The sequence below is a fragment of the Medicago sativa genome, chromosome 1 (assembly GCF_051527215.1).
Source record: "Medicago sativa cultivar Bolivia chromosome 1, Bolivia_mono, whole genome shotgun sequence".
In the NCBI taxonomy this organism is placed as follows: Eukaryota; Viridiplantae; Streptophyta; class Magnoliopsida; order Fabales; family Fabaceae; genus Medicago; species Medicago sativa.
The window spans coordinates 55,283,172-55,291,875 of record NC_140749.1 but is presented as its reverse complement, the minus strand read 5'-3'; the positions used below and the strand labels follow the sequence as shown (position 1 = coordinate 55,291,875).

The 8,704-nt window shown below is 33.9% G+C and overlaps 1 long non-coding RNA gene and 1 pseudogene across 4 annotated transcripts; one reads left to right on the top strand and one right to left on the bottom strand.

Moving 5' to 3' along the window:
• Positions 1-470: 470 nt before the first annotated feature.
• On the top strand, positions 471-2,383 carry LOC146955528 (alkane hydroxylase MAH1 pseudogene; annotated as a pseudogene). The gene has a single exon (XR_015016667.1). The product of XR_015016667.1 is annotated as an alkane hydroxylase MAH1 pseudogene (transcript).
• Positions 2,384-2,760: 377 nt separating this feature from the next.
• On the bottom strand, positions 2,761-5,493 carry LOC146955527 (uncharacterized). Of its 3 annotated transcripts, XR_015016664.1 has the most exons (3): positions 4,504-5,489; positions 4,236-4,398; positions 2,761-3,119 (listed from the first exon to the last, which is right to left on the bottom strand). It is a non-coding gene; the product is annotated as an uncharacterized LOC146955527 (long non-coding RNA). The 3 variants fall into 3 exon arrangements; XR_015016663.1 differs by having other exon boundaries at positions 4,236-5,493; XR_015016666.1 differs by lacking the exon at positions 4,236-4,398 and having other exon boundaries at positions 5,048-5,493.
• Positions 5,494-8,704: the final 3,211 nt, after the last annotated feature.

The following is an 8,704-nucleotide window of genomic DNA, read 5'->3' as shown; positions in this document are numbered from 1 at the left end:
GACTGGAATGTGTATAAAGTACGAGTCAGAATTCAAACCCTATACACATGGTTAAAAGACCCCAGCTAATAGCCACTCAAACTAATTTTGTCTAGGAAATTTATTTGCAATGCTTATTAGGGACTAATTCAACAAAATTTGTGGCAGAGCTTGATATAAATTAGGTGCAATTTCAGAGCATTACTATGTCATGTGACTCTGCAGGAATATTAAGAAGACAGTGTTCACACCTTTTTGAGGCAATATATTTAAGCACAAGTTGTAACTACTGCATAGTAGAAATGGGTTTTTATAAAAACAAACAAGTTTTCATAATTGTTTTTGTTTTGTTCTCCATTAACACAACAGTCATGAACCATCTGTATTAAACTAAACATAATAATCGATTCTTACCTTCAACTACCTACTTAAATGTCATGCACCTAACATTCTCTACACTGAGAAGAATAAAGAAAGTCATTTAACTTTGCATTTAAAGGCGTGAAATGGTTCATTCTCATAATGCACTAAAGGCTATAGAAGTGTAAAGCATGTACACAATTTATAAGCATTGCATCCAAGACACATGCAATTTGAAAATTAAACACATACTTTAGTAAATCTACAATGTCCATAATTCAGTGTATTGGAGGATTTGTAGCCATCCTAATCTTCCTATACATCCACTATTGGAGACGCAATAGAGATGAATTTGCACCAATTAATTGGCCAATAATTGGTATGCTACCGGGGCTTTTGCGTCACCTGTCCAATTTCCATGATCATACAACCTTATTTTTGAAACATCATGGAGGAACATTTCGATTTGAAGGAGCTTGGTTCACAAACACAAGCTTTATCGGTACCAGTGATCCGATGAATGTTGATCACATCGCAAGCAAGAATTTTGGCAACTACGGAAAGGGGTCCAACTTCAAAGAAATTTTTGATTTTTTTGGAGATGGTATTTTAAATTCTAATTCCCATGTATGGAAACAACAGAGAACAATGTTTCATTCATTTCTCAAAAGGAAAACCTTCAAGAACTTTTTCCAACAAATTATGAAGAAAAAGTTGGAGAACTGCCTACTACCATTTCTTAACGATGTATCTGAAATAGGTGCTCAGGTGGACCTGGAGGATGCTTTGAGTAGGTTCACTTTTGATAGCATCTGCACTATTGCATTTGGATTTGATCCTAATTGCCTTCCAAACAAATTTAATGAGCTAAGAGAAATTGCTTATCAAAAATCTCTTCCTGTTATAGATGAGGTGATAATTTACCGGCACTTCATACCACGTTGTCTATGGAAGCTGCAAAAATGGCTCGACGTTGGTCAAGAAAGGAAGTTAAAGGAAGCCGAAAAAAATCTTGACAGTTTCTTATATGAAAGTATAACATTTTCCAAACAAGAGCAAAGCAAGTGCAGCAGCAGTGAAGAAATGGATGACTTTGTAAAAGCACTGATGAAGGATGGATCTGGAAAGGGGGAAATGGACGAGAAGTATCTTAGAGACAATGTACTCTCTCTCTTTTTAGCAGGAAATGGCACAATTAGTTCAGGTCTCAGTTGGTTTTTCTGGCTTGTTTCAATTCATCCTATTGTCGAAGACAAAATTATTCAAGAAATCAAAGATAACTGGCCCACACAAGAGGAGAATCAGACTCCTTTGAGAGATGTGGATCTTGATAAGCTAGTGTACCTCCATGGAGCTCTATGTGAAGCCTTAAGGCTTTATCCTCCTGTACCTTTTGAGCATATATGTGCAATCAAATCCGATATACTACCTGGTGGAGAGCGTGTTAGTCCAAATACAAGGTTACTGTACTCTTTGTACGCTATGGGAAGGATGGAACAAATATGGGGAGAAGACTGCATGGAATTTAAGCCTGAGAGATGGGTATCAGAGAGAGGACACATTATACATGTACCATCTTACAAGTTCATTGCTTTTAATACAGGACCTAGAAGTTGTATGGGTAAGGATATCAGCTTCATTCAAATGAAGATGGTCGCAACTGCTTTGTTACCGAATTTTCACATAAAGGTGGTGGAAGGTCATCCTGTAACCCCAAAGCTTTCTTTTGTTCTTCACATGAAACATGGCTTGAAGGTTAAAGTCACTAAGAGATGCATTTGACTGACGTCTCTCCGAGCGATCGGTGACATATGTTTTCTCCTATAACCTATTAGTCATTGCTGCTCTTAGTCTTTGTCAAACATTGTTATGGTCTGGTTATGTTATTCTCTATTTTAGAAATTATGTGGCAATGTAATAAACTGTTTTAAGTTGAACTATTTTTATATTTTGAAGTTATTGGAGATGACCTCTCCAAGCAACAATAACATTATATATTTCAAAAACTTGTTCTACAAATGATTAATGTATTCAGTTATGATATATGTCGCGAAAGCCTTGCACGTGAATTTCACGAACTTTCTTTTTATTTATTTCCTCAAAAACATTTTAAATAATAAAACCACTATTAGTATATATCAATTACCCGACAAAAAATCTTGTTGTTATAGCTTCACATATTTAAGATCATGTACTTTGTGTGTTTCTCACGTATGCATAGGGGTGAAGATGACGCGCCTAGACTGATCAAAAGTGATAAGCCTTGTTTAAATTGACGGATGATGCTGTCACGACCCAAAAATAATCATCGTGACCGGCGCACGAACTAGATCATTCTAGCCCGGCAAGCCTATTAGGCAAACTTGAAAACTAAAATAAATAAATAAAAATTCCAATTTGAATTTTCATTTCAAAGAAATGTTCACTGAAATTTCGACAGAGTTTCCTCTGTATTTTCAACATTTCCAAGATGCAAATCCTGTTTTTAAAAGAAAATCTGTTCTATCAGCCATAATCTCCAAATAACATCTTTATTTTTCATATTAACTGTACAATTCAAAATAAAACATCCTATCAGATAAATGCTTCTGATTCAAAATTTCTATCATATACTTCATATATATATAAAGTTTGACATTAATCTATAATCATTTCCTATATCATCAAGATGCGTCAATATTAACGTTAATCAATTCCATAATCTAAACTAATGGCAAGGATAAAGTGAGTCCTTCCTCCCCATAGCATCAGAGGAAGCAATGCTCCGCTCGGCACCAATCCTAAAATTCATTTCAGCAACAATAAACAAATCATATAACAAAACAAATATAATCATAATCAACACAATCATATCAATCACAATCATATATCCAATATGTCGTATTCTGATGTAACCTATACTTTGACATACTTATCTGAGTATGTCTCTGATCCTTTTCCGATAATAACTAATTTCGGCTAACTAAGCCCTAGTTCCATAACTAACATTCGTCATTTCCAACTATTGATAAAATACTCATGAAACATTGTTCCGTAGCTAATTTATTCTAAACATAACTTTTATGTTAATATGTGTATGCTATGTTAGTATTCATGTTGGAGGGTCCTTAGAATTTTCCTTGGTTCCATAATTTTTTTTTTTTGTTCTCTTTCAAATATTATTCGAATAATTCTTGACTTAAAATTTCATATCAGTAATTATACATTTCATTCGTTACTATGAGCCGTACCTCATAGGCTACATTATCTCTCGTTGTAGCAAACGGATTACTATGACCCGTACGTCATAGGCTACATTATCTCTCGTTGTAGCAAACGGAGTTTTTCATATTCATTACTATGACCCGTACGTCATAGGCTACATTATCTCTCGTTGTAGCAAACGGATTACTATGACCCGTACGTCATAGGCTACATTATCTCTCGTTGTAGCAAACGGAGTTTTTCATATTTTCTTTCTTTCTTTCTTTCTTTTTCTATGAGCATGTTACTCATTTCAATTTTTCTCCTCATTTCCATTTTCTGTGATTTTCTATGATTCACTGTGAGCATATTACTCATAGGTTGCATTTCAAATTTTCTTTCAAATCATTTCTATCAGTATATATGCATCAATTGCGTTGTTAATTTCCCTCCAACATTTATACTAACATCAACATACTTATTAACATAAAAGATATTTTAGAATTAACAAGTAAGAGAGCCTAATCATGAAATAATCATTCTTGCTATCTTATATTCATTCTACTTCAAATGTACCATTCATATGGCATAATAGAAATGTTTGCACAAAAGGCAAGTAATTCATAAAATGATCTAATTATTCGTATTATCTTAATAGTCTAGCATATTCATAATCGATCTTCAAAGGTGGGTTCTAAGCTAAAGGACCTCACATGAAAGTTCTGAAATCTATCCAAGCTTTCCTCACTCCAAGCTTCTGCACTCAAACCTTTTCCTAAGCCGTAGAAGCATCATTTACACTAACATAAAAACAATGTCTTCAGCTTAAATCCTACATCAGTCCCCATACTTCAAAATCGTCTCCCGACTTCAATACTGATCCAAAATTAGTGAAACCGGTTCCCAAACGACGGCAATTTTGTTAGCTAACCATAGCAACAAAAACCACCTGATTTGGAGTTACATAGAGAAAGTTATTACCATTTTAGTGGAGCCCTGTCTCAAAACCCGTAACCAAATTTCCAGCAGAATTTACCAACTTCAATTGCGTTTTCCGAATTCGTTTCTACTCCGAATCATACAAAATTTGTGTCTAAACTGTAGGGAATTGAATGAGGAATCCAAAAATCAAATAATCACTCTAACCTGAATTACACCGCAAAATATATAACCCAAAAACCATAATTCTGTCCTTACGAATTGTAGTTAATATTTCATAAAACTCAACCGTAACTTATCTAGCAATAGCAATCAATATCAACACTAACACCAGCCCAAAGCACCACAACAACAGTCCAATTTAAGGTCATTAGCTTACTATTTCACTTAACTAGCATCCCATAAAATTCTCATTTCTTCTCTATCCTTTGATTCCTTAGGAACTTCCAATCTCTTTGTTCAAGAATATATTCTTGAGTGAGAATTTAAACATGGAGCAACTTAAACCAATTGAAAGGCAAGAATTGACACAAAATACAAAAATTGGGGTTAGGGTTCACTTGGGAAAGAAAGGAAGTGAGCTTACCTTTGTTTCTTAGTAGTTCCAACATATAGATTGAGAAGAATTGATCTCATCAAGCTTGAATCCATGGGAAAAAGTAGGAAAATTATAAAGATTGGATTTTGGTTTGAGTGAGGAAGTGATGATTTGGGAAGAAAAGAAGAAGGTGTCGTGAGAGTGAAAGAGAGAAAGGAGGGAGTAGTTTTCTCAAGTGAGAGAAATGGTAGTGGAAAAATAAAAGAAAAAAAAATCTTGTGTAGTAAATGACCAAAATGCCCTTTCTACACTCTTCCTCAACTAAAATATACGATAAAATGCCGTAAAAGTTTTAAGCAGCAAATTTCATTTCCCGTAGTCCATTGAAATAATATAATTTGGTCCTGAAAGTCTTATGTGTAATTACCATTTTGCCCTTCTCTTAAAAATTCCAGGGATAGAATAACTGATATTGAATTTCTACATGAGGGGTATTACAGATGCAATAACCATAGATTAGATTTGCATATGTTTTAGGGTTAAGCTTGATGTTGTTAACAATCATTTCAGAATAAAAATCATAGGCTTGGTTTACAAGTATTTCTTTGGAGAGCCTGAATATGATTGAGTTATAACAACACGTGAGAGAGCGACCAGTATCGTTTGGTTCCTTTTCAATCAGCAGTGCCTAAGTCAACATGTTGATGGCTAATTGAGTTTCTCCTATCTCACATAATCCATCGATTAGAATATGATAACTACGATGGTTCAAAGGAAAACCCTTTTTAAGTATGATGTCATTATAAAACATCGTTGCTTGGTCTATCTGATTTCTAAGACAAAAACCTTCTAAGAGATGATTCAAAGTTTGACCAGTAGGATAATGATCGGTCGATTATTTTATTGAATAAAGAGAGAGCTGAAGACATGTTACCTCTTAGAGAGGACACTGGATGAGGATAGTGAAAGTATGAGTGTTTGGATTTGGACATATAGGATCATCATCGAATTTCGATAATTCTTGTTCTAATTGTTTGACAAGGGAAAAAATAGGGTTGAAAGAGCCCATTTTGACAAGGGTAGAAAGAACATAGTTATAAGTGGATATGGCACCAATACCAATGGAGAGCATGGTTTTGAAGGTTTTAACAGCTTCATCGGGAGTATTGCAATATCACCAAGAAAATTCACAGGCTGTTTAGCCTTAGAAGTTGGATATAATAATGAGAAGGACGATGAAACAAATCGAGGAAACTTGTTGGCGGTGGGAATAATAGAAGAAATAGAAGCTATACATGACTTGCTACTCGCAATCAACAAACTCTTTAACATCCAGCTTGAAATCATTTCAACTTAGAAGCAAGAGTTATGAGTGTGGGCTAATAAAATATGAATTCAAGGAGGAAAAATATGCAAGAGGTGACAATTGTAGAAAATATTCTTAGAACTTTAATTGAAAAGTTCAATTACACAGTTTGTTCAATTGAAGAGACTAATGATACTGAGTAATTAACTGTTGATGAACTTCAAAGTTCTTTAATTTTTCATGAGCAAACTTTTAAGAAAGAGAATGAAGAGGAACAAATTTTAAAGGCTGTTGTTGAAGAAAATATTGAGTATAGTGGAAGAGAGAGAAGAGGGTTTAAGGGAAGAGGTAAAGGAAGAGGGAGGCAGACTCGTGCCAGCCTTGAATGTGCAAGTGTCGTCAGCTTGGGCACTACAAGAATGAATGTCCTGAATGGGATAAAGAAGCTAACTATGTAAAATACTATGAAGAAGAAGCTAACATAGCAAGATATTACTCAATTATGGCATTCTAGGTATGGGTATATAAAATGTAAATGTGATTGACAGAACAATCTTGGAAAAGAATACGCCAAAGGAGATATGGGATTCAATGAAGAGGAAATATGAACAAAATGTTAGGGTGAAGAGGTCTGTCCTTCACGCATTAAGAAGGGAATTCATACCCTAGAGATGAAATCAGATGAAAATGTTTTTTATTACCTCTCTAGAGTTATGAGTGTGGCTAATAAAATGCGAGTTCATGGAGAAAAAAATGCAAGATGTGACAATTGTCGAAAAGATTCTTAGATCACTAACTAAAAAGTTCAATTACATCGTTTGTTTAAATAAAGTGTCTAAAGATACTGGGCAATTTTGGGATGAGTCACTGTCTTGGATGTTTTCCGGAAAGCGTGCGAATGAGGACAAAATAGGCTGAAAAGACTCGTGTTGATTTGTGGGATCAGTCGACAATACTTAAATTCAAACGAGATGTTACAATTTAAGTGTAGAATGAAGAGTGATAATGAAAGTGGTAAAACTTACAACAATGAAAGTTAGCATTGATATATTAAATTATTTGAAGCAGGTTATTTTTTATTAGCCAAAAATATGTTTCCCATACACACCTTCTAGGAATGAAACCCTGAACCAATTAGCTAAGGGATCCAAGTATCTATCTATTGTATCATACCATGTTGTGCCAAGCAATTTGCAAACATGTACAAAAATTGCACTTAGCTAATCTATTTCCTTGCCATAGGAAACTGGTTGAAGTGATTGTTGACGTTCAAATCCAATTTCATAAGAAAAAATTGAATATGCTCAAACCAATGGCATCACTATAGTATTACATAAACATAGAACAAATCTCAATCCACATCTGCCATGATATCATTTCACCCGTGTATCTACCTTTCCACGGTTGGTCCTAATTCCTTTGCCAAGACATTTGCAAATTAGCTTTATTCAGCCTTGTCGTGGCCATCGTTTATGTAAAAGAAAAAGGACACAGGCAACAAATATCAATATAAGGTAAAAAGGATTAAGATTTAAGAACATTTGCATAATAGAGTTTCCAACATTGTTCAGGCTTCTTAAAAGACCTCCGAAAGTCCCTTCTGAATTTGGCTTATTGAAACTTGATCATATATAAAAAAAATTAAATTGATTATAATGTAAATATATATAAAAACCATCTGAAGTACACATCTCAGTAATCAGTGTCACAAACAGGACAACAAAAAACCAAAAGAAGAACAAAAACGGAGCAATAAATAAGACGTGTATAGCTTTTCAAAGCCAGGGCCGTTCCTAGCGTTTTAGGGGCCTTAGGCAGGGACGGATTCAGACATTTATTATACATGAAGCTAAAATTTTGAAGAAACAATAATGCAAATTATGTCAAAAATAAGAAGAGTTTTTTCTACCATATGCAAATTTGCACATGTTAAGAAATTTAAAATGGTAAGTTTGTCTTATAACTTGTGTATTTTATATTAAATATATATGTCATACCCCAATTTTTGACCTAACATCCTACATTCATACATTGTCTGACCCTGAATAGTCTTTGACTTTTCAAAAGAAATTTCAGCAGAAAGGTATCTTAAAATACCTCATGTTTGGTTCCGAGTCGGGCCCTCTTCGCTCTTTATATTTTTATAATTTTAGTTTTCTTTATTTTTTTTATTATTTGTTATTTACTCTTTAATTTCCATCTTTTATTTAATTTTATAATTTTAGTTTTTATTTCCAATTTTTATTTTAGCTTTTAATTAGTCATTTTTCATATTTTATTTTAGTCACTTTTATTTTATTGTCCAAGTAAAAAAAACCAAAGTGTCAATGAGTCCAAAATTAAGTGTCCAGGGGTCCAAAATATTTTTCCTCCAAGCCATGCCATAATCAGTGCAGAGT